We start from the raw sequence: 26,638 nt of genomic DNA, 5'->3' as shown, positions 1-26,638 counted from the left end.
GCACCAGCACATAGGGATGAATGGTTTTGAAAGAATATCTAATTGCAATTTTTCTTTTTTTTGCAATATTGTGATTATGATAGCAATACATCAATATTATGAATGTATTTTTTTTTCAAAATTTAACTAGAGCCATATATTTATGGTATATAGGTATATAAACATGAGTGCACCAAGCACAATCACAAACTGATCTTGATTAAACATTGATAAAATCAAAGAAAAAATAATACTACAATATACCATAATTGTATATTTAGCTACTTGGATAATAGTTCAATTACAAGTTAACTTCTATAGCATAGCTTATTTTATGTGTTTTTTCCTTTGGTCCTCATGCACACTATGTTTAAGTTAAAAACAAAACTTTTGTAAAACTCCGTCCATGGTTAAGATTTTCAAAAACGGCCTTTTCAGTGTTGTTGTGTAGTAAAGGAAAGAGAGTTTTGGCTTGTTGCGTCAGAGTGTGCACCGTTATCTTCCTTGTGAAACATCACAAATGAGGCAGCATTTTGTACAGTGGTGGATAGTGCTGCTTCTAAGACTTTTTACATGATTACACATAAATACACAGTTACTTTTCAACTATATTGAGGAACAGATACGTCACAGGTGCTACAATGTTCATTACTACAGGCCTTAAAAGTTACACTTAAAAACTACTGAGCTACCCTCTAGCTTTCTTACTGAAATTGAGGGGAGGTTATTACCTAAGGCCACTTAAAACAGCGCAATAAAAAGTTAACATGTTAAAGGCTGCTGGGATATGATCACTGAGACAAAACTTAAAGAACGATTACAGTTTGACATCATGTTATTCATTTTGTCATTGACTGCTAGGGATATGCAACCAGTCAGTATTACATAGAGAATAAAGTGATGTGAAAGTTTTGTTGGACTGCCAAGTAAGCCAGCCAGAATCACTCGATTCCTGCAAGCGAATGAGTCCCCATTTCAGGAATGCACAAATACAAGAGGAAGTACTGTATGTTACTTCAGTTGTTCCAGGAAGGGTGCCATTCGCCCTCCTCTTCATCACATTATCTACTGCTCTCTGTTTCTCAGTTCCCATGGTGAAAAGAGTGTTTTCTAAATTACAGAGTGATGAAACGCAGGCTGACTCTCCCGCTTTCACTGCCGTGAACTTACAGCCAAATTTGATTTCACACCCCCAAAGTGATTCATTGTGGTACAGCACAGTGTCCTGGATATCAGTGTTGAGTGTGGTCACAAGTGCAATGGACCATATCTCTGACCACACCTGACAGTAATTTTGGGTGTAACAATGCTTTTCTGCCATGAGAGATGTAGAGTTTCATCATTCTTTATGATGTTCATTCCAACAAAAACAAAGAAAAAGGAAAATGATCATGACTTGACCTAACAATAGGCTTACAAAGTATGCTTTGATTCATGAAAAATGTTCATGCTCGGCACTGTGTGTTTAATTTGAACAAGCAATTACACACGTTTGTGTTTTTTTCCAACTGCTTACAGGTAAAAAGAAGACACACAAATCACAAAAACAAAAAGGAGCACAAGCCTCAGGGCAACAAAACACTACTGAACAACACGACTGACTGAGAAGGAGAAAGAATACCTTTTCTTCTTCATCCAAATTAAACACTCTGTAACAGCTTTTCATGTTGAAAGGAAGATAAATGGCAATGAAGGGGAAAAAAGTACCACACAGGCTAAATATGAAGCATACAAGAATATCATCAATTGATTGCAGTGTTTCTGGACTGGTTGCCCTTGCCATTGGCTTCTCTACAATCTGTGACTGCTTTGCAGCTGTTGGTTACCTCACACTCTGGTTTCATGCTGTTTCAAGCTAATCATGATGAAAAGTACAGGAGCATGAATCTGACCAAGTGAGGAGAAACAGGGCAGGAAAAGTGATACTCATGCTGCCTCAAGGCGAAAAGTTGCATATTGTAGTCGAAGGGCATTTTTGCAATACATTAGCGTCTCTATCACCAGCTTATCATCGCGTGTCAAAAAAACTGCTATCAGGAGACAAAAGAACATATGAGAAAGCAGTGGACGCATGCGGCCGCTGTATGACTGATCCAAGTCGACAGCCTGTGGTGTGTCTCTATAAAAGCATTTACTGAGGCACAGCACCGTGGCCTGCCGAAAGCTCATCAAAGAGTGGCTTATTTTATCAGCCAAGTGGAAAATGTGCTGAGAAAGAGAGGGAGAGGCAATAGTGAGGAAGTCAGCGAGAGTAACTAAGCTATTGTGCCCATCGCTGACCCAAACACCCGCGTTACAGTAGTCACGGCTGCTCACAACAAAAGCTCTAATCGGCGGAGCAGGGCTCTAAATTAAATGACCCTGTGGTTGTGACACTGTAACTGACAAGCCGGCTGGTGCATGCTGGGGCCAAAGGCAAAGGAGATATGGCTAATGAACAGAAAATGTATTGAAACTCTGGCATCTTTTACAAGTAGAGTCGGCCCTGAGTAACCTACATACTCCTGTGTGAAGTACGCAATATGCACTCTTAGTGCTTATTCGACTACTTGCAGCTATTTCATAGATTATACAGACTTTCAAATGAGCTGCTCTCAGACAGAAAGTACCAGGTCTCATAAAGATTTTGTTTGCACCCTCAGGTAAACTGCACTTCTACTATAACATACCATGACTTTCACAAAATGTAACTATTACACTTCACACATTGTGAGGATGAGTCTGCATATATTTAAGGGTTTAAATCTACTCTGAGGAGGTGAAGGCAAAGGAGAAGAACTCATCACTGCATCAAAGTGTGAAATACAAACAAGCCCTCTGTTCATGAAATTTCACACAAATTACATCGCACTACTATTATCAGATACGTAATCATAGCCAGACAGGGTGTGCTTTTTCACAAGGGAGGGAAAGCTTAACAACCAAAGTCAATGGGCAGCATTTATAATGCATGGGCAGCATCCCTACCCCCAAGGGTCACATTAAATTCCAGAAAGCTGATAACAATTGACTGAGGTTGCTGCCAACTGCAGGAAGATAATGTATACTTACATGTCTGCTCTCTCATTCTTTTCTGGTTCATTTTCTCAGTACACACTTGTCTCGTGTCCTGGATTCCTTCTCTTGCTTCTTTTTCCACATATTTCTTCTCCCTACAGCTCTTCTATCATTATCGTCATGTGCCCATTTATCTCTCAAAATCTATGTTGGCATACCAATAAGAAGAGGGGATGAGAGACATGCAACACTGAACACTCAAGTCCTTACCCCAAATACTTACTTATACACGGGCCCTTTTAGGCCTTAATTGATGAATTCAAAGTCTTGCCCCCGTAAGCTGATGTTTCTAGGTCAGACAAACTTGACAAAAAGAACATGGCAACGGCAATAACAATAATTGGTGCAATGACATTGTTTTGTCAGCTCTTAATTTAGAAACCCCAAACATTCTGAAAAATGTTCCACTGGACCAAAAGCTCCTTTGTCCGATGGCCAGTTATCCCAAAAACAAAGGTGCATTGCTTCGAAAGGCTGTTTCTTCAAAAACAAGCTACGCACACTTCAAAACAGAAGCATTAGCCATGGGACCTTCCGAATATCTAATAATATCTAATAATACCTAATAAATCCAACCAACGAAAGCAACAAGAACTAACAAATCCAATCCAAGTCTGCTCAACCATTAATGGAGCAAAGAGTGAAAAGGAGTTGGACTTCAGCAGGGTTTAGGAAAGGTGTGTTCTTTTTTTTATTCTTTTTTTCTGTGGAGATTGAGCTATTTGAAAAGATAGAGGTGACAAACACACACAGCCTCCAGAATACTGCATGCAGCTAAAGTGGTCCACAGCACCTCAGTTTTAAATTTTTATTTGTTGGTGTATGCAAGCTCATGTGTTTGAATATTTATGTAAATATTATGTTTTTGTAGTCATAGGACCCAAGATTGCGTCTTAAGCCAAAACGAGATTTCTCTTATCACATGATCTCACCTGGAAATCCCAGCTCAGAGATGATTTTGAAAAGGCTTTATGTCTACGGTGCCCAATACTAAATGCATGAAATGTATCGTCAAAAACAAGCTGTCAAAATGCCATACGTACACATGGAAATATCCCCCCACCGATGGGGCCAGGGGGCTATTTACCTTAGCAGGGGAATATCATTATGATAATCACGCTTGTCTTTATTTGGAATACATACATATTCCCACCACGATGACCAACCTTGCAGCAGAACATAAAAGTCAATAGAGGGGAAAATTGTATGGGTGACACTAGTGGGACTTGACACCATAGGTCCTTCATGAGGGTGCACGTTGTGTGCATTTACAATGAGCCATTTAGCATTTTTCTGTGAGGAAAACGCCACATGCAGAGGCACATTTGTTGTGGAGGGTTACCGGCCAAGGCCATGGAGTCACGCTCAGAGAGACAGAGAGGAAGTACTTGAGATGAGTGCTGCAAGACATCAAAAAAGGATTACCTTCAAAGGGTCATGAGCTATTTAGTGCTCTAAAAATGTGTCATGCCACTAAAAATAGTGTACTTTTGAAACTGGTTTAATTTAATCTGAGACTGAAACTTATTTATTTTCATTCTTCAATAGATTTTTGTTGAATAGAGTCTACAAAATGCCAGAAAAAATGGACAAATGCCCATTGCAAGTTCACAGACCCTTAGGTGTCGTCTTCACTCTGCTTAATTTGGCTGAAAACTATTAAAAATGCTGGTTTAAAATGATATATGACAGAGAAAGGCTAGAAATTCTGACACACAATAGCTTTAGTCATAAAATATGATTTAGGGCTGAAACTAACAATTATTTTCATTAATGGTTATTGTGCCAATTATTTTTTTTCAAATTACGGGCTAATCTATGAAATTTTAAAATAATGAAAAATGTCCATAATAATTCTTCAAATGTCTTACTTCATCTGACCAATGGTTCAAATTCAAAATAAATTATTTTTTACAGTTGTAGAGGAAAAAAAGGACAACAAAAAATTCACATTTACGAAGCTTTAACTGAAGAATGTTTGCCATTTTTTCTTAAAAAATGTCTTCAAAAATTAATCAGTTGCAAAAGTTGTTGTTAATTTCACACTAACTGATTATTTGACTAATTGTTTTTCCTCTAAAAAGATAAATCTGTTTTAAAAATTGTTGCAAATCATCTCATTTGCTATACAGAAGCACAGGATGCTATGCCCCCCAACAGTTCCCCCCTCAACTTAAAACCAGAAAACCTGCAACTGATTGAAGCAGTGGATCGAGTTACAGGTAGTTTACTTCTGAATCTTGTTTCCATGTGTGAGTGTGTGCACTCAAACCAACCCTCTGTGCCCTTGCCCTCCCCACCCTGAAAAATACGGAACTTGACCCTTTCTGAATTCTGAAGCTGACCTGCACACTGAATATAACCTTGGCATAGGCGAGGGGAGAGAGGTGTGTTTCTAATAAAGTCAAGCCTTTGAATGTGTGTGTGAAGGAGCATGTATGCATGCTCTGTGTTTATGTGAAATTCAATTGTGTATGTCTCTGTGTATACATGTCTGTGTCTTAACACAGGTCTGCATAACCACGTGTTTATTTGTTCATATGTGACTGCTTTTTGGTGTGTGCGTGTGTGTTTGTATGGGTATGCAAGGGTTCAATAACCATGTGTGCAGCAGGGGGGCTCTGGAGTGTCTCAGTACCCAAGGCGCCAAGGACATGGCTTGACAGGTGTGTGCGGAGGACCTAGTAGTCTGCAGAGCAGCAGCAGGCAGCAGCACAATGTGCCCATTCAGGCCTGGAAGGAGACAACCGAGATATCGCAGGACCCCTGTGAGGAAGGGGCGGTCAGCTGGGGGCACGTCAACCTTTCACTGTGACTACAAAGAAAGACATAACTATAACTGCATCAACACAGTAATAGGCTGTGTGACCCCATGCTGGGGAGCTGTCTACTGGTATGTGACAGATTTAGGCTGTCTACAGTTTTTTTCTCTATGGACAGATTGTGTAGAGATAACTTTGACTATTGAGGCCAAAATTGGGTTTAATGTGGAACTATTGCTCTTAAAGGTCCAGTATTGTAAGAAGTCAGATTTCTGTGTCTTTTTTATATTATAAAGCAAGTACAGGTGCTGTATACATACTTTGAAAGAACTGAAATGCTCAGTCCTCAGAGAAATATAAACAGTCCGTATTCAGAAAATGGGCCTGTGAAAGAGCCATCAGGAGTTCCGCAAAAGTTGTGATGTCACAACGTAAGATGAACAAACTTGACACCATAAACATTCAAAATGGGTTCCATTGTATTTGCTGTTGGAATTTTTGTTGAAGTAGAAGCTGACAGGAAGTATACAGGGACTACAGTGGTCACTCTAGCAAAAGAATGGACTTACATGCACTTACACTTCTGGGTCAACAACTGGCAATTCTTTTGTATTGCAGGGACATGAGCTCTCAAAAGTTGTCGGAGCTTTGTAACTGTAATGTGTAAAGATATTTAGTTAAACGTGGTGGTCCTACTTAACATTTCTGCTGTGCTTATTGTGTGAAATGTGGTGGTTTGCTAGCATCTTTGATAAAATAAATGTAATTATTGATATAGTGCCATTACAGTCATTCCACAAATGCCAAAATCTTGAACACACCGATCAATTAGAGCAGACTGGGCTTTGGGAAGGAGGCTTAATGAGACAAGCACTAAAACAGAATATTTCAGACTGAGGATGAATACAGGTTTATTAAAGCAGACAGTATGAGGAAAATATATATTTTCTTTTCTTTTTTGTTTTCGTTACATCAAAGACTGTAAATATGTTCTGGCAGAAACCTAAAATAAAAGGATGAACCTCAAAATGAGCATAGTATGCGAGCTTTGATAGGCGAAAAGCTGAGAATAGCAGTGACATAAAATAGGGTAAGAGTGAAAACACTTGGAAGACTTGTCAGAATAAATGATTATGTAGTTATATGCACCCTACAATAAAGCACAGTATGTGTTTATGAATGTGCCAAATATGTCAAGGAGGAAAACAAGCTATTGAAAGGAGTAAAAATACATTTGCCCTTTTCTGAACATCCCTGAAAAACCAATTTCCACCCTCCGGTATCCTGCAAAAATTTAAAAAGTTCAACAAATGCAACTGGTTTGACTAATTTCCAATTTGGTATGCATTCCCTATTTACAAGGATGAATGAAGTGACCATTCAGGTGGTAACATTTTTTATCATCTCTGAAATTAATAACAGGTATGGAAAAAAAAAACTGGCAATATGAGTAATTTCACCACTAAGACATGCATGCCCACAGTCATAAATTTTCAAATCAAGTGTCTCACACACACACACACACACACAAACACACATTCAGACACTCAGCTTCAGCTAGACCATAAGAACTCACATGGCAAATCACTGCCATACACAAGCTAATGGCGGGATGTGACAGAAATGGCCACTGTCTGAAAGAATTACACGGCTGCGCGGTCCATACGTCCTTAACGCACATCTGACAAGAGCTTTTAAAACACACACAATGCCACCGGCGCCGCTATCCATGCAGAAAATTGGACAGCCATCTTTCAGCTCCGACATAAATCTGTGGGGTAGCAACACGCATCAGAGAGCAATATAGTAAAGAACGAGTCTCTGCTGAAACCAAAAAGTAATTGAATCGAGGATGAATAAAGACAGGGGGCGGGATGAGAGTTGAAGGAAAACATGTCATATGAATTTGATGCTCTGTGAGAGACTGCTTTCGGGAAATATGCAGTAAGGAAAGACAAGGCTGCTGAAAGTAATAAGCAACAAATTATTACAGGAGAAAGAAACTGCTGAAATAATCTGGAAAATTCTAAAAGTTTTGCATTTTTGATAGTGATGCAAGAAATGTCAAAAAATGATGCAAGGTAATTGTTCACTAAACCCAAACCCACACACACCTTTTCTGCGAAAATCCCTCTGCTATATCCAGTTCCACAACATCCACAAGATAACCTTAACCTACATACAATGTTGCCATATACTACATACCAGAGGTCTCTGCAGCATCGACCTCTGTTTCCCAAGGCTATCTGCCCACTAAATCACATTTGTAGAGTCATATTAAACACGTAGCCCTGAGGAGAGTAAAAGCTCAGCAAAGAATGATAGGCATCTTTCTATCACTGAAAGCCTGCACTGCATTATTCCATGCTCGTGGCTGATGTGATAGCATGTGGCAATCGACTGCTTTAATGTTACAATATGGGCCGAGGAAACATGTTCAATTCTTCTTGGGCACCGTGAGAGATAAGGGCCATGTTCTCATCAGGTCACCTGCAATGAACAAATGTGACTGACCTGAATGGATGGGAGGAGAAACAGTAGCTATCCCTGCCAATGCAAGGCCACACAATGTGAGGGGAAAAAAGGTGTTTCTGCTTGTGAATTACTCGAAAAGGCTGCAAAGAGAGAGGGAAAAGAAAAGCTTTGATGGGCTGCGGTGTGTGCATTTGCTGGCAGTTCAGAACAAGGTATGGATAACCTTTACGCTACACTCTCAAAGCGCCTCGAAAGCCCCCCAAATCCCACCTCCAACATCGCACTGTCACCAGAAATGTCAAATTTAGTCATCTGAATAGGGACCTGCTATGCAAAGGAAACGGGGAAACTGCTATACAAAGGGTGGGGATGGAAGAAGAAACCAGAGACAATCATAATGGTAAGCAGCAGTGTGCTGTGGTTACCAGTGCTCAATGCTCAACTGAAATAGGAGCTGCATACTAATGGAAATACAGATCTTTGAAGCAGCTAGCAGCTAGTGCAACAAGAGCAGAGTCATTGCCACAACTGTCTAAAGCGTATTTCCCACTGGACAAAAAAACCACTAACACCCACTAACATCTGGCCTTTGTCTTTATTGGGAAAGGTTACACTTGGCGTAATTCATGGGATAAATGACTGCAGTAGTTTATCAGCTCCAGCTACAATAGGCAGTGATAGAAACAAGACACCAGCGTGGACATGCTAATTTTACACCCCTTTTCTGGCGCAACCGTCAGTAACTTCTGCAACTCTTTGTCATCTTCTGACAAATTCTGTCAATCTCCATCCAAGCAAAACTTGAATTTTGCTCCAAAATAGTGGGCAGCAAGTTTGAAAGAGATGACATAGTAAATGGGGGAGGGGGGCGTCACATCAGGTCACAGTAACATTAGCCATAATAGTTTGATTAAAGAATACAACTCAGCTCTTACTTGCAGTTTTCAGGTAATTTTGAAAGCTGCTTGTAGATTTGTGATGTGTCTTTTGGGGAATATTTGACACTTTACTTTTTTGGGGGTCATCTTTATAATTTTCTTAATATTCAAGACTTATCTTTTCCACATCCACATTCGTTTAAATGCTTCTGAGAATAAACATTAATGGTGATGCTTAATGATTTATGTTGGATTACTATTTCTTGATTTATGGACTATTTTTATAGAAGAATGGATCATTTGAATTCTGATTTGGACATTTATTACCATGGCAGCAATTGAAGCTTTGAAAGAGTCAGATCTACAAATTTTGTTGGGAAACGGGTATAATTCATTCCAGTATACTTGGAGTTATGTCTATATTAGGCTATTCAGCACCTCACAATTTGCACCCAATGCCAACATTCAGGTTAACTACATAAAGGTGTGTACCCTTTTTTGCAAAGTGGCATTCAATGCCAGTCACAGACATGCAATTGATTATTGTCTTTTTATGAATTAAATTGTTCCATCTGTCTAACCCTAACATGCCCTGACCTTAGCCAAGTGTCTCACTGCCTAACCCTAACTATACCTTAACACTTATTTATTTTACTATAACCACAATCCTTAATTTTAACCATATTGTAGTTGTAGAAAGCAATGCATTTTTATAGTTTTCATAGTTGTCCCTGAATGCAATCATGGCTTTACAAACCAGCCCAGTATTTATGTTCTTGGGTTGATATGACACCTTGTCCAAGTATTTGTGTACAAGTATTCCTATCAGCATGCACTGGAATTTGTAATGTCAGTCAGCTTCTGCATTTGATATCAGTTCCCAGAGCAGTTAGGGCAATCCCTCTGACCTCCCTGCTTTTTACCTGTTATGGTTTGGCATGTTGTTTTTGTAAGGTCACATTTCATTTTAACAGGGCATAATAACTCATTCCAGCCATCCAGTGGAGGTAACAGTATATCAGGGCACCAAATGGCAGACCTTTCCACAAGTCACAGAAACTATATATGGTGACAGTCAGTATATTTTCTGGTTTCTGTTACTTGGGTCATGCATAGGTCAGAACTGAGATTTTAGAATGAGGTTCAGAGGTCATGAGATTGGTTCAGCATATTTTGCATGCCATTAAAATTGTATATGGGTAATGGGTATCAAAACAAACTGCCAGTGCATGGTAACAGACACAAGCAGACAGATGGCTGCCAGAGTGGGGTTTCTTATGCATGACGAATTGTCGCATCTGCTGGTGTGACTGTGCGAAGCATGCGGTCAGAGGAAGTTCTCAAGAAAACAGGGGGAAGCGTCATCAGAAAACAAGCAAACCAAAGTCAGGCTGTCATGTGTTTCCAAAGTAACTGATCTTTTTATAGTCCAGAGTCATCTGCAGTAGCCGAGTCGGGCAGGAATCCTGCGGGGACCTGAGGGCAATCAAAGTAGCAGTCACTCTCCCGATACCCAGGTGAGGTGACACTCTGCCAAAATAAAAGCTTAAGATCCCGGAAACAGCGACTGGAATGGGCATGAATCCTTAGGGGAAATATATAGAAGAAGCTCATAAGATCCACAAGTCTTGCCACACCTTGTCAACCAAGTTACAAAAATCCACACCAAAGGTTGGCCAAAGTTTGTCAGATATCAAAACAGATCACAGAAGCCATCAAAACTCTATCAAGGTAAAGTGCTTGTGTGGCCTCTGTCCAGACCTGCCTGAGTTCTCTTCAATTCAGTGGCATTTCCTAATTAGATGAGAAGGATGGTTTGATGTACATGCTCTCATTGTATTAAAAGAAAGCAGAAAAAAGGGGCCATGCATGCAGCCCCCCCTTGTTTGCCTGCAGTGCAGTGATAGAGAAGGTTACAATTGTCTCTCTCTCTCTCTCTCTAGTGCGTCTACAGATGCAGAGAAAAATCGATGCACAAAAAGCACTTCATTCCTGCTCAGTTTCATCTTTTACTGCCAGTATAATTAAAAGTGGCTTCGACAGACTTTCCAATCCAAATTTCCCTGTCAGCTGGAGGTGGCCTGCTCAAAGTCATGAGGGCTAAATTGAAGGGGAAAAGGTTTCTCTTGGGACTGTTATGACATCACGTGTGCAGCACTCATTTTGATTGTATGGGAATATGGCTGGGTAATATATATCAATATTATATCAGTATTGTGATATCAGCATGGATATTGTCTAAGGTGTGGAATATTGAATAATCATCGGTGTTGTCTTTTTCTGATTTTTAAGGCTGCATTACAGTAAAGTGATGTAATTTTCTAAACTTACCAGACTGTTCTGACCCTCTCAGCTACTTATCCAAATTACTGATGATTATTTATCCAAAATCTCATTGAGTAAACATTTTCTAAAAGCACTGTTAGTCAATTCTTCAATAACACAATATTAATAGAGGTACTTGGTCAAAAATATGATGATTAGGGATATCATCATCAAACCATTGCTTTTTCAGGGAAAAATGACCAAGACCTTTAACAGCAAATCCCTGCATTCACATTTGTGGACTAAAAGGATATATAGGCCTGACATATGATAGCAATCGCACAAAAAAATAATTGGTAACATATATATATTAATACATATATTTTTGACCAGTCATGAATGTCAGACTAAAGGTTAATTTTGCTACTCAGATCCAGCCAGCAGTGCCGCTGTGGAAATTTTATGCTAACCCTTTGTTTTCCCCCAACACCACAGTCTGTCTTTCACATGGCTAACTATATTATCACCAGTGCAGAGCTGCCAATGCTAGCTAACCAGTGGAGACCATCAGGTAGGCAATGCATGTTTCTACATGGTAACACGGCAAGCTGGCTGTCTGTCAGCAAAGTTAACAGAGCATTTTAAAAAGCAAGGCATTTACATCACAAAACATTAAAATTTCACCACCTCTGAAAGGATAGCCCACTGAAATGCAGCACTAGAGATCACTGAGTCAATGGAGTTCTTTCCTAAAAGAATGGGCCTTGTATTTTACATAATTTGGCTTTGTTTTTTCATCTTAAAAATAAACCAGCCAGTAACTGGTTAATGGGTGTCGGGCTATTAAAGCAAAATCAAATAAAACTGACATCCCTACAGTTTTTATTCCAGCCCAGCCCTTCATGGAAGGTTATGTTATTGACAACTACTCTGTGGCAATTCCCTGGATGAGCATGTGTGCTTTGTTTGCAGTGATAGATACAGTACAGCAGGAAACAACCAACCCAACCGGGAGATGTGATGAAGGCACTTAATTGGAGATTTCAGGGGGTCATGTTTAATTATTGTAATTTGGCACAAAAGCCACACCAAAGCCTCTTTCATACAAGTTGCTCGTCCCATTTAATTTCCATTTCTACCAAAGCAGCACGAAGAGTATAAATCATTTTTACACACTCTCTCCAAAAGCAGCAGCTTCCTGCACTGATAACACCAGCTGAGAGACAGAAATTAGCAAATTACCTGTGTGTCATGGCTGCATCCAAGCCGCTGGACCAATTATTTCTGCTCTGCTGCAATTGTAAAGGCCTCTCCAGCTGTGTTTGACACAAAGCTGGCTTAGGAAGGCTTACTACTGACCAAAAACATAAACAAGATTACAGGAGGCTAACCTTTCACAGTGCTCACGAGTGACAACAAAACCCCTGCTAAATGGACTTTTGGTCCGGAGTCACCAAAAGTAGTGGGGTGTCTATCTACTGCTTTCAACACCTCTTTGGGAGAGACAGAACTGATAAGAAAGAGTAGAACAAAGCAATCTTTGTTGTCTATATGAATCAATAATGGGTTGTTCATTAGTAGAAACTGTATAGCACTCAGAAATAATAAAGACAGAACAATGCATTGAGAAGGAGAAACCGCAGGCACAGGAGTATTGGAAATTAAATGCAGCATTCCACTGATGACTTTCAAGGTAATAAGTACACCTACCTTATTAATCATTATGGGCAGAAATTCCATAAAGGGTGGACCTACGCTGACCCGAGTGAGCTCATTGTCTGGTGGCATGCAGCAGGTTCATATTTTCCACATTGAACTAGCATGCTACAATGTTCAGCTATTTCTCTATGTCAGGGTGACTTTTAGCTACATTTATTATGTATGAGAGAGTAAAAGGGGTCCATGAGAAGATTATAAAAGCTTAACATTTTGATGAGATTAATCTAGCTATCAATCTTTGCATGCATACAGTAGTGAACCAATTATAATGTGGCAGTCGATAAACAAATAACATTCATACCTCTGTGAATGTATGTTCCAACCTACTTGAGAACCTTTAAAAAACACATTAATTGGAAACAGAATTATTCCTGCGCCATCCACTATAAGAAAATTTATATCATGAGCATGTCAGATGCACTAGCATGGTGCAGAGTGAGCAGGAAGGGAGTGGATGTCAGTAGCCTGGAGAGGCTGATCTGACATCTCAACTCCCACTGTCTGTCATTCTGTTCTCCCAGTGATGTATGGATGTTATATGGCACCGCTCACACAGCGGAACTAGTCAATACTACCATGTCGAGGAATGCTGTAGCGAGACAATGGGAGACTGTGACCCTTATTGTGGAATGACAAAACTCCATGAGGGTGGAGGGGAAAGGAATGGGGCTTAAAAAGGGGAGGGGGCTGTTTTTTAATTCAATATCACATAGTCAGCAGTCCTGTAGTGGCATTTGAATGATTAAACACTGCAAGAATATCTTGACTAATGCTGACTTGATTCTCATTTAGATCCATCCGTGACTACAAGTTTTGGTTTATCTACAGCATTATTAATACAACAAATATTAGACTTTGTCAAGGATGGGAGAATAAATTACTGGATTCTCTTTCCATTATTGTCCCTGATATTTATGCAGTCTATTAACCTTTATCGAGACAGAGATTAAATTTCAACGTCTGACAATAGGCATTTTTGGACTGAAGCATTCTGGGGACTCAGTGACAGAACGTGCCTACTGGGAAGCTCTCCAAGAACTGCATAGCTTTAAGGGTTTTGGGCTGTTTGTGTTTGCACCGCCATTAGGAACACTAAAGTGATGCACTGTGGGCCAGACGGCGTACATCCATACATCCCGTATGTGCTATATGCTCAGTAAAACCAACAACCTGATGGATTATTTTTTTAATGAGCACTTGTTTGCGTTTTGTGGCGTCTGTCCTTTACACAGCTTGTTTTTTTTTTTTAAAAAAAACATGGCGGTTGCTGTCACTGTGTTAACCAATCAACACACACTTATAGTATGTGTGCGGAAATTACCAAACATTTACATTATTCCTGGTTTATTGTGCTGGAAGAGTACCTTCTATCAAATAGGAGCTATAACAGTTCCATCATTTGAAGAAACAATGTTATTCCTAGTTCTTACAACGCAGACACAACAAAAAGGGGGGTTCTAGGAACTATGAAAAGTTCCTTAGGTGTGAAACCGTCTATTGAGAAATATTAGAAAATAGGAACTGAGCAAGCACATATCTGCAGTTTGCATGAACAGTTAATCAAATGACGATTGAGTCATGACCAATCTTTCCACAGAATCTCCTGTAAGTCTGTGAATCCATTTTGAAGTTATGCTTGTTTTTGCAACAGCCCACTCTCAGTGCCACCCCCTTCCCCTTTTAGCCAATTGGCATGAACACAAACACAGACCTTGACATACACACACACACAACCTTGAACTCAATGCCAAATTTCAGCCTCCTAGGGCAAAGACTTGTGGTCGCCAAAGAGTGGGGAAAGTTTTGTCGACCAACCAACTGACCATAAAAGCTTATCAGAGCTAAAAACTAACAACAGAGCATTTTTTCTGAATGCACACAATATTAAGTATTATAGGCATCCAAATAATAACTTAATTCAAGAGAAAAATGTGAAAAAACTACATTCTATTAGGAAACTCCATCTAGCAGCCAGTTCAGCCTGCGCCATTGTCGTGCCTGATCCGAGTTTATATTTGACACGGCTTTTAACTCAAAAGCATATTTCTGCCTGCAATCATTAGACAAAAAATTCAGAGTCCCTGTCAGCACTTCAAGGTGTGTTTGCCATTAACCAGTAGGAGGTCTCTGCCTAAATTTTCAGTCCACCATATGAAGCTGAATCCAGCCCTTGAACCAAGGTGACGTCCCTGCGTAGGCAGACGAAAGGAAAAGGCCCCCCGTTTTCTCGCTCCTCGCCCGGGGGGGGGGCTCTGTTCCTGCCTGCACGCCAGCGCCGTTATCTGCTGCTTATTATTTGGCTGAATGAGCTGGAGCGGGGCTCACGGGGCTCGCTTCTGACATAATGACTGATTACAGTCTTGTGGCTCCCCTCAAAGAAATCCCACAGTTGCCACCGTTGCGCTGTGGCGGCTCAGCATCACAGGCAAAACCAATGTATGAGCGGATGGCGAGGAGCTGCGGTGTTTTCCAGTGACAGCATAACTGCTACCCAGTCGTCCAGCTGTCATGACTGACAGGGATGCTGGTCGACACCTGGGTCATCAACCTACTTGTCATAAGGGGCCTTGTTAACAACTGCTTTTTATAACTAACAGGCTGAAGTGGGAACATTAGATATTTCCATTCCCAAAGCCAAAGCTGCAAGAAATGTGACTAAATAACGATCTGTGTTTTTTAATTCGCCCTTGAATAGTAAGGAGCACATTTGCCACTTCCCCTCCCTGCAGAACTGTGATACACACTAATGCATACAGACATTAAGCCCATTAGGAGTAATACATGTCACATGAACCATCCGTAATGCACAGCAGTATGAAGACACCACCCATCCTTACTTATGAATGTGGCATACAGATGCATGCAGGTGTGACAGCGGTATGAAAACAACGCAGAACAGGCTCTGTCAATAGCTACCGTTTCCAAACAACAAGAGAAGTCATTCTGTCAGCACTTTTCAAACGCCAGCTTTCAGGCAGTCAATTAAGTTCAAGGTGAGACAAAAATGTGTTGTCATTTAAACGGTTTTGCTCCACTGGGGCGGTGCATCAATTCAGTCATCTCCATTCCAGAGGTGACAAAGGGCTGGCAGGGAAGTTTATATTTGCCAGTGGATACACATTTCTGCTGTCATTATACCAACCTGAGATGAAGCAGGATAAGCAGGTGTACAAAGCGCACATATTTTAAGTGCACTGTTCCCTGTGAGCAGAAGCTCATAAAGACAGGAACAAACAAGGGGCCTCTCTTGACGAGCCTGCTGGCTGAGGCAGTCGGCCCTGCCAGACCCCACCCCCACTCCCACACTCCTAAATCCAATCCTATGCTATCGATTAGGAAAATCAATTTGGTCTAAGTCACAAGCACAGAGGGAGATGCTGAAATGCTGCAATACATTTTGAAGTCACAAGTGGAATCAGACTCTGATCAACTCAAAGAATACACCCTGGTTTAGTGCATGATAAATGTGCCTTCTGTTAATTAAGAAAAAGAGGAAATTATCTTACACATAAATAAGGCATGAATCCCTCATTGTAGAGCCAACCACCTGTATGAAAACACTTTAATTATCCACCTGCAAAATCACTCATACCCTCTGCAAATTAATCAAGTATGAATGGAGGAATGGTATTTTAATCTAAAAGGTTCAGCAGGATATTGTAATCAACATTTCTGAAATGCATTCATGCTTTATGTTCCATTACAAGCTTTTTGTGAAGTGAAAGGCAGAATAAAAAAATTGCGTAATTAAATTTTTATATTTTTTTTTAACATAATAATTACTCTATTAAACTTGATGTTCTTCGGTATGCGGGCATTTCACGAAGATTTCAAACTACTGAAGAGCAAGAATGGATGACTGAACTGGTAAAATGTGACTGAAAAGTGACTACAATGACTTCAAAGATGCAAATTGAAAACAAAGATACAAAACAACAATAAAGAGACAACAACAAAAAGATGTAAAACAACAACAAAGTCACAAAACACATACAATAAGATATGAAAATACTACAAGGATGGGAAATGAAAACAAGGACACAGAAAAAAAAACAACAAAAAATACACAAAACAACTACAAGGACACAAAATAAATTCACAAAACATATAGTGAGTACAAAGAGGCAAAGGACAAGACGAAAAAAAACAAAAAAGAGATGCAAAATACAAAGAGATAAAATGACAACAAAGAGACTCAAAATTACCACAGAGAGATGCAAAACAACTACAAAAAGACGCAAAACAACATCAAAGATTGGCAAAGTGACAATGCGGTGTTGCAACTCACAAAGAGTCAAAGGAAAACAAAGACAAGTAAAACAACTACAAAGAGTAACAAAACAATAACAAAGAGACAAATTGAACAGATATTCTACAGAATTCATTGTTTGTTATCATTTTGTCCCTCTATGAGTCTGGGTTTAATGCTATTCAGAAGCGGTGCTTTTTTTTTTTTCTTTTCAAAAAGCATCCAGAAAGGTATATTTGTTATCAATACTTTGTCTTATCTATTTAATTTGATGACTTTAGCAGCACAAAATCTGAATTAAGATGACCATTTGGCATTACCTCATTACAATAATTCTCTTTTTTAGAGCTTTACTATAAATTGAAAGTGCACTTTTTAATTACTTGTGTAAGATTGGGGAAGCAAAGCTGCTCTGCACAAATCTGCACCTGATATTTGCAGAGACAGCACCCTGTGAACAAGGAAGCTATCTTCATTTCTCTTCGCTGGCCAATTAGTGGTCAGATCAGGAGGTCCCAATGGTTTAGGGAGGCGTAAATACTAACCGTCATTTCCATTCATTTGTATGCGGCTGCAGGTGCACTACCTTATTATGCATTCAAGCCCTAACCTGCCTCCCAAACAGGCCATAAATTAACTTCTTTTAGAGCTTCAGTCTCGGAGAAGCATTGCATCTTTGTTTGAATCCTCTTCACTGGTCCAAAGTTCACGAGGAAAAAACCCTCAGAACAAAGGAAATTAATCAATAATGCTGGGAAAAAAATTGGCGTCATACTGTAAAATGCACATAGACAAATGTATCAGATTTTACAGAGTAGTAAAGAGGGTTGATGTACTGCGGCTCCGACAGGCTTTGTCAGTTTGATAGCTTTTGGGTACCTTTTAACACCACCAACAGGGTCGTAAGAGCGGCTTGGACTGCTTTAAATGCTAAGTTGACGTTTTTTGGGTCCATATCTGCACTCCAGTTGAGAATGTATCCTTTTCACTCACAGGCGTTCATTTTCCTTGGGCGAGTTCAATGTGATACAACAAATTGCTTTTTTGGAATACAGATAAACTTGCTAAGAACATCTGCACTGATTTTATCAAAAACGGGCCACTGATTGGATCACTCTACTGTTCACTAGTCAGACATACTGCAGTGGCCCTTATCTGCGAGCAGTATTCTTACAAGAATCATTGCTGCAATACAAAGATGGCATCTTCATCTCCACTCAAAAGACGAGTGCATTATCTGCATTTGTGCAGGCTAGTTAATGCTTTGCTCTTGCATCCCCTTGGCATGCAGCCTTTGTATATCTCCCTGCAGAAGTTGTCGAGTGTTAAAATGCGCCTGCTAAGTGTTTTGACCCCCCTGGGGACAACTTAACTATGTGTCAAATTAAGGGTGGAGGGGTGGCTTGCAGATAATAAAAACTGCAGCACAAGAATTTTTCAAAGCACACTGTCACTAGTCATGGTAACGTCTGCACTTGGGTTTGACAATGTACCCGCCTTGCAGGCCTTTATTTAAATTGAATGCATAGATTAAAATGACGTGCAAGGGGAATTCAAAACACAGTTGAGGCTGAGTGTGTGAATGTGACAGTACAAATTGCTCCAATTGATTTCATGGTTTGCCAATCATCTTTTCTCCTACTACACACTGTAGTGTCCTTGCCCGTTATTTCCTATTCATTGTCAGAACTCCAAGTCAGAGGCGAGAGAAATGTCTTCATGACCTCGCCCTATCCTCAACACACCACAGACTCACTGAAATAGTCGAAAATCTCCCTCAAATCCATTAGTGATTTTAAGAGGCTCATCAATAAGCCACACACCTTCTGTCTCTTATTCTAACCCCTCTTTTTCTTTTTGAATTTTAACCAGAACAGAGAAAAGGCCTGGAATTAATTTGATAATCCCCATCATCATGTCGGTAAATAATAGGTGTACTGGTGGAAGCAACGGTTGGGTTTATCAAATAAGGGAGATGAAGAGTGTTGATTTTTCTCTTTTTCTCAACAGAGTGAGGCAGTCGATTATTCTTTATCACAAATATCAGGGTGCATTTGTACTTTGTATTTCATAGATCTTCAAAGACTCTCTTATTTCCTGGTGTTATTTGCAGGGGTGTGATAAACACACTAAGAACAATGATGCCAATCACCTAAACCCCTCCACTACAATGCTGTTGACGGGTTTCGTTTCAAATTTGGGGGGAAACATAGGAGACGCATGTTAAATTTCCTGATTTCTGTTTAATTTTTTTGGCTCAATTCTGTTCCTTTTACGCATCAATTTTAAGTCTTTTTTTTTATCTAGATAAAAGTCCTCTGCTACTTTCATGTTTTTATTGGGGGGGAACAGGGGCATGCTCTAAATATTGAGGGGGAGGTTTCCCCTACTTCCCCTCCAAAATCTATGCCTATGCCAGTTGACCTTGCAACATACTGTATATTCAACATAGAGCTTTTATTCTCTCCCAGGAACTAACTGTGTCCAACCCAACGGGCTCGTGGCGGGCTAGACTGTGCCGTAATTTCTCAAAATTCCTTGTGTTTTTATCAGGTCAGGTCCAGCACACTGGCATTTTATGTTTTTAATGTAGACCTTATAGTCTGTGTAATACTGTGAACAATATATGGGCTATGTTGCCATCAATCCATTCCTACTCCTACCTCTCATTAATGAGGAGAAATGTTATCTCTATTCAACATATATGGCATATAGGGCTGGGCGATAGGAAGAACATTAAATATCACAAAATGTTTAACCAGATACCTTGATAATGATATTGCGATCATATTGTAGGGTTGACTATTGGCATCAGTGGGGTGGTGCCAATAGTCAACCAGGTGACAAGGTGGGTAAGGGCAAGTTACAGAGCAATCTGGTTAATACAGAAAATTACATAATTTTATTGTAATGCAGCCTTTAAAAGAAGGAGAAGACCACACTTAAGATATTACAAAATCCAAAATCGAAGATAATATCTGGATTTCCCAGCCATAAAGAAAAAAATGACAGTTTTTGGGCTGTGCTGAATATTTGAGAGGAGAAGTCACATGTCACTGATCACGTCAAAAATGAAAAGACTTTGGTTGACTTTGGCTGGTATATATGTTTTACTTTTAATAGTTACTTTTTAAACAGTGGAAATTTGGGTTTTTTAATCAGGCTTGAGCCCAAAATTGCTGCTGTGCTTCAGGTTCTGATATATCTTGGAGAAAAAAATGCAGGTTCATGTGGAATGGCCTTATTTTTCAAGCTCTGATTCAATACAACAACATGTGCTGTATATATAGCAACTGTTTTCTTTGACGTTTACGCCTAAAATGCCCCAAAACATTGAGGTCGCTCTTCACAGAGCTATACAGAATCAAGAAACCAATTGTCTGTTCTCACCATCCAGCACCAGCTGAAGTCTCCATCTAAATCGTAACCTCCATTTCCTGCAGGGGGTTGTGAAAGCTTGTGTCAAAACCTTTGTGTCCAAGCTCTTTACGAGACAGGACTGCTAGAGTGTTGAGAGGCGTGGACCTCGAGGACCTTTCCTCGGCCACTCGCTTTCTTTTTTTTATTTTCAGCTTTTGCTTTTCTTCTTTTGTGACATTCCTGCCAGAGAAAGGGCCCCATCAGACCAACCTGTCTCCCTCCTAACAGCATGATAACTTTGGTCTTTGGGACCTTAGAAAAACCGAGGGCCTCACTGTAGCAGTGGGTGTGATTTGGCCAACAGGATGTTAATATAGTACAGTAGGAGGCCTGCTTTATCTTTTTTGCCACAGGAATAAATATTGTGCTTAAAAAGACCCCCAAAATGCAATATAGAAATTCTGTTAAGAGCATATAAAGTAGTACGCTGTTAATCGCCAAGGTTTCCCTGTCTATGGGGAGATAGAGGCACCCATTATTTAAGAAACACAGGGGGAAAATCTGCCAAAAAATATAAAGCATCATCTCCCTTCTCTGAAGATGTTTCTGTGATGCTCAACATGGCAGCATCCAGCCGCGGGGATAAACAATCATTCAACTGCAAAATACGTTTTAAAATCCATCATTCAGACCGCCTGTGTGAGAATTCTGAATTCTCCTCTTCTGTAGTCCTTATTTTCTAACTTGTCAAGGATATCATGCAGTGCTGCCTGGGATGAGTAATGTCTAATCTTTTGAGAATAGTCATGTGACATGCATAGAGATTTAACATAAAGATTCCCATGTAAGGATGTGGAAAACGTGGCCTTAAGTTAAACTCAGCCCCGAACAAAGTTCCAACATGGATCATAAATAACTTTCAAGTAGACCATGAAGAGTGTATGAGGGCAATAGTGCAGTTTAAAGTCTGGTTGTGTAATATTTTACAAAATAAGGTAATGTCATATTGTTTTATTAATGCCAGACACAGTGCATCAGTGTTTCTGTCAGCCCACAGTGTGAGTTTGCCATTTAAAGTTGCACACGGGTGAAATCTGACCTGCAAGTCTGCCAAACACAGCCACGCCATCACACCAACACAGAGAACTTTGGCTGTAGCTACTGAGTATTTTCTTGACAAATTATTAATCTTTTGGTCTTTAAATGTCAGAAAATTGTGAAAAAAATCCAAAGGTGACATCTTTAAATGTCTTGTTTTTTTATCAAAAGTCCAAAACACAAAGATAATTATTCAGCTTACATCTCAGAGAGCTGTAATAATAATTAATTAAAATAATCTGTTAGCTATTAACCTGTTTACCTGTGTAACGAGCATTTCCCAAATTTCTTAGTCTTTTACTGCCCCTTTCCCCACTATTTTGGAAGGTGTTGCAGGCATCAAATTCAGAAGTGTATAGTCAGTCATCAATAAAGATGATCAGTTTGAGTTGAATATAGGTCAAAAAAGATTTGCAAATCATAGCATTCTGTTTTAATTCATGTTTTACATAATGTCCCAACTTTTTCAGAATTGGGGTTGTACAGTAGGCCTAATTCTCAACATTTCATTCATTTCTGTTAGGAAAACTAATTAAAATTGTTTAGTTTTTTTAAAAGTTTAATTTATTATTCAATATAGAAACTTAAAAAAAATCTCATAGGATAAGGGCACAGTGAAGACCTGAACACAAGCTATATTCACAGAGCCTTGAACTTCCTGCTAAACAGCTTCGTCCAGCATTAGAGAAATACACGGTTAAAACATCCAAAAAACTAACAGAACAGAAGTCACATTAGGGAAAAGAAAACACCGAATTTGCCCAAAAAAAAGAATCCCGCAAAGTTGAAAAACAAATATATAAAACAGACAGAAAATTGTATAAAGGTTCCTAAAAATATCAGGAAAATATCTCTAATGCAATATTCAAAACAAATTATCTGCTCAAAATTAATCCAAATTTCTTGTCTTACACAAACTTCCTGCTGTTATTATGTTCACTATTTGGGGTATTTGTAGTTTATCGGATGTTCCATACTGTTATTGTACTGAATATTATATGAAATATCCATAAAATAAGCCCCATATTCAGGAGCCATCTGTTTACTCAAATGATAGAAAAAGGACCCCTTGACTCTGACTTTGTAAAATAAAAACATAGAACATAGAAATTCTCTGTCTTAGTACTACTGTAAATTGTAATATAAGAAACCACAAACAATCCGCAGCCTTCAATCCTGAGAGAGATGGCTATACATTCAATGTAGGAAAATATGAATCTATTTGAAAAAGAGTATGAACAGTATGACCTTGAGCACTACAGTCAATGTGCAGTGGCGTGCCACATCACTACAGACAAAGCAGTTAGATGAAGACATGAAAAGGTATTCATTCACTCAGTGTCTCTGCTTACTGCTTTACAGACCAGGGTCGATTTGTATTTGGGCTCAGTCGGACAGTGAAGGTCTCACTAAAAGAAATTCTGTCTTTACAGTTTAGGTGATGTATTCAAAGCACCACAAAAAAAAAAATCAATTGATAGCATCTACCATGTGTAGCACAAAAAATGTTGACAATGTGCGAGACTGACAAAACATTTTTTGTCAAATGCCCCTTTTTGTAGAATGGTTTTCTGAATTGATACACCAATAAAAACCCTCACTGTACTTAATATGAGCCATGAAGCTGAATCCCACATCAAGCTAACCTAATGAAGAAATTGAAGAGCACATGTCTCCATTCATACTGAAACGACAAATTGGATTCCCCCTAGCCTGCATTCGTGTCCAAAAAGGCAAAAATCAAATCAAATATATGGCTGACGGAAAGAAATTCACTCGCTGAAAAACTACACTACATCAACAGGGCGATCACGAAGAGTGGGCTCACTTCAGAGGAACAACACAAATGGCCAGATAAAGAAAAAAGCTTCCCAATGAGGGCAAATAATTAACCAATATTGCTGCAATGCAATACAACAGGGAGAAATACGTGCCAGCACAAAGTGTTGGACTTAGATTGTGAAATAAAATAGGACGAATCACTATACAAACAAAAGAAGGGCTGAATCGGGAATACATTACGGTGTTTTTAAGGTTAAGGGTTCTGATCATTTCTGTGAATTTTAAAAAAATGTTTTCAATTACAAGTACTGTTAGAGAAAATGGACATATCTGAAAAATGTAACCACATAAGAATGGTGAAAACACTAAAATACAGTGAATCAATGTGTACCCTGCCACTTTCCATTTTTCTTTCAACCACCTGTCACTTTTTTCAATGCTGTTTTTTTACCCAAAATAACCAATGCAATCAATATACAGAGTCTCGTATTCAGCACACAATCTCCCTACAATGGACTGCAGCATAACAGCAGCCTCAAGTAAGGCAAGGGAACAATTATTCTATTTTCATACAGTGCCGTCCCATCAGGTATCACACCAGATGCTCAGTTCAACTGCTGTTATATTAAATATAACCTAGATTATATTCCACAAGGAGCAGCATTTAGCTGAATCAAAATGGATGAGACACACTGAAAACAAAGTGCAGGTTGACATAACTGTTTAGGTAGAACGCATCAAATGTCCCCTTGAGTTTCCCCTGGTGGAGGAAGTCAAGGTTTCTTCTGTTGGTAGAGAAAGCTGTGTGTGTGTATGTGTGTGAGTGGTGTGTGTGTGTCATCTGCTTGAGGACACTTCTACCAGTGCAGATTATATGACAGATGCTGCTGCAGTCCAGGACATAATGAATGTAATTGTCAAATAAGGATACAACCAACAATAATGTTAACGATATTCTGAAATCGAAGGGGGGGAAATACATTATGGATGACAGTCACACATCTGAATCACAAGGAGCTGGTTGAAAAACTACTCATTATAGATCCACTTCCAAGCTCACAGCTGTTTTAGTATTGAGGATAATATTCAACAAAGATTGAGCCATATTCCAAAAATTGGAAACGAAGGGCATCATTTTTGCAGCAGTGAGAGAAACTTCAGATTCAAAGTGATAGGCTTAGTAACCTTTTCCACTTTGATTCTGATGCTGAAAGAGCTGTCCTCACATCAAAGCACACGGTGCAGCGGCCCCTCAACCTCTGCTCTTCTCTCAGACACAGGACAGCATGTCTCCCTCAGCAGGAGTACCCATTCACTCTCCTTTCTTTCTCATATATGTGCATTAAATAATGATATTTCTTGTGCAATATTTAGTAATATATGAATGGGAATTCTGCATAGCCTTTACCAATAATTTGCATGTTTTATTCTTTACACAACCTATCATGAAAAATGCAGATGCTCACACCACTGCATCCATCCTCACACTCCAGTGCATTTTGGACAAGAAAATGCAACAAAAAGCATAGGCCCTGATTCAAGCACCTTTAAAAGACATAGTTATTCCTTTAACCTATAAACATACGGGTGCAAAACAACCCAATTAAACGGAATGACCTTTTAATGCAAAAACTTCACTCATGGGTATGCATCCAATATGCAACTTCTTTGCAAAGCCATTTTTAAACCTGAGCACATTGTCTCAAGCACCATGTGAATGCTGAAGACCTTTCATCAACAATTCCCCGGATACATTAGATCATAATCCAACCCTCCAACAGAACGGATTAATTAGTCCAACAGGAAATTGAAATTTTCATATTGGCTATCAATATGTTGCGCCTTGATCTGCGCTGATTACACCTGAACGCATCGATAGTCCAGTTAAAGTAATTAAGAGTGGAGTGCATGCCAAGACTGACATTACAGAGCACATTCAACACAACTGCGGGGATTCATTCATGGGCTTTATTATTATCGCCCTGAGCTGAATCTGCAGATAATTGTGGATGTGCGCACAACACAGAAGGAACATGCATTTTATAGCGGAAAGTCACACTTACCGCGGATTTGGAAATTAGTGGTGCAGAAGGAGGGCTAGCTCGCGTCCTTCCATTCAAAGTATTAGCGATAATTTCTCTCTCAAGTGTCTTTGAGGCGCTGGGTACCGTCCTTACGCACGGTGTGTGAGGAATGGACTTGATGAAAGGGGTCGAAGGAGACAGAACAACGAATCCAAATAGTTGCCTCCGTTGAATATCCCCGTGAAACAGCCTCGTTTCAATCTGCTGTGCGTCCACAATCCGAGTCCTGGTGATGTCGCCGGGAGAAACAGCAGCTTCCTCGTGTTGTATCCACGGTTTCTGTCCCCCTTTACATCCCTTTATGACACAAGGCGTCCTTCTGTGCGGGGGCTACATCACGTCCCATAAAGCTGAAAGGCGAAACGCCAACAGCACCCAAACACACACAAAAAGAGTATCCAGAAGAATTTCAAAAGGACGAGGAGGGAGGAAAAATTGTGAGGAAAAAAGCTCCGCAGTGGGGGGCAGAATCTAAGTTGTTTGGGTCCCAAAAACTGAGCTCTCTGCGACTATGACAAACCAATTGTGCGCACTAGCTGGGAGTAATTCTGTATGGAGACCGAGGGTTTGGAGAGCCAGTGAAAGGTGAGAGGAAAAACTCGGATGTGGATTGCCGCTCTCGCCGTATACTCGGGCTCCACCTAGCAGCAAACACTAGATAACATGCTACAAACCAAAGCCTCTCTACCTTAGTACTGTATATCTTGCCTGAGGCTGGCAAGGACACCTATGTTATATTACATTCTGTCTGTGTGTCCGTGGCTGCAATATTTATGTGAAATCCACTGCCTCTCTCTCAAAACATCCAATGCGTCTTGAAAATGCAACTAGTGTAAGAATTGCCCATTAACAGTTCAATAAAGGTAAAATAGACTGGAGATTTTAGTTAATGAGTAAACATATTTTTAGGTGTGAAGACATGGGCAGCTT

General features: G+C 39.7%; 1 protein-coding gene across 1 annotated transcript in view; it reads right to left on the bottom strand.

Annotated features, from left to right (window-relative positions):
* The window catches only part of LOC121961921 (adhesion G protein-coupled receptor L3-like), a 249,776-nt gene extending 223,541 nt beyond the window's left edge, over nt 1–26,235 (bottom strand). The window contains exon 1 of the mRNA XM_042512028.1: nt 25,688–26,235. The gene's annotated coding sequence lies outside the window, so the exon portion shown is untranslated. The remainder of the gene's footprint in view (nt 1–25,687) is intronic.
* Nucleotides 26,236–26,638: the final 403 nt, after the last annotated feature.

The sequence above is a fragment of the Plectropomus leopardus genome, chromosome 23, assembly GCF_008729295.1.
Source record: "Plectropomus leopardus isolate mb chromosome 23, YSFRI_Pleo_2.0, whole genome shotgun sequence".
Classification (NCBI taxonomy): Eukaryota; Metazoa; Chordata; class Actinopteri; order Perciformes; family Serranidae; genus Plectropomus; species Plectropomus leopardus.
The sequence above is the reverse complement of the archived record's forward strand: the minus strand, read 5'-3'. Positions and strand labels throughout refer to the sequence as shown.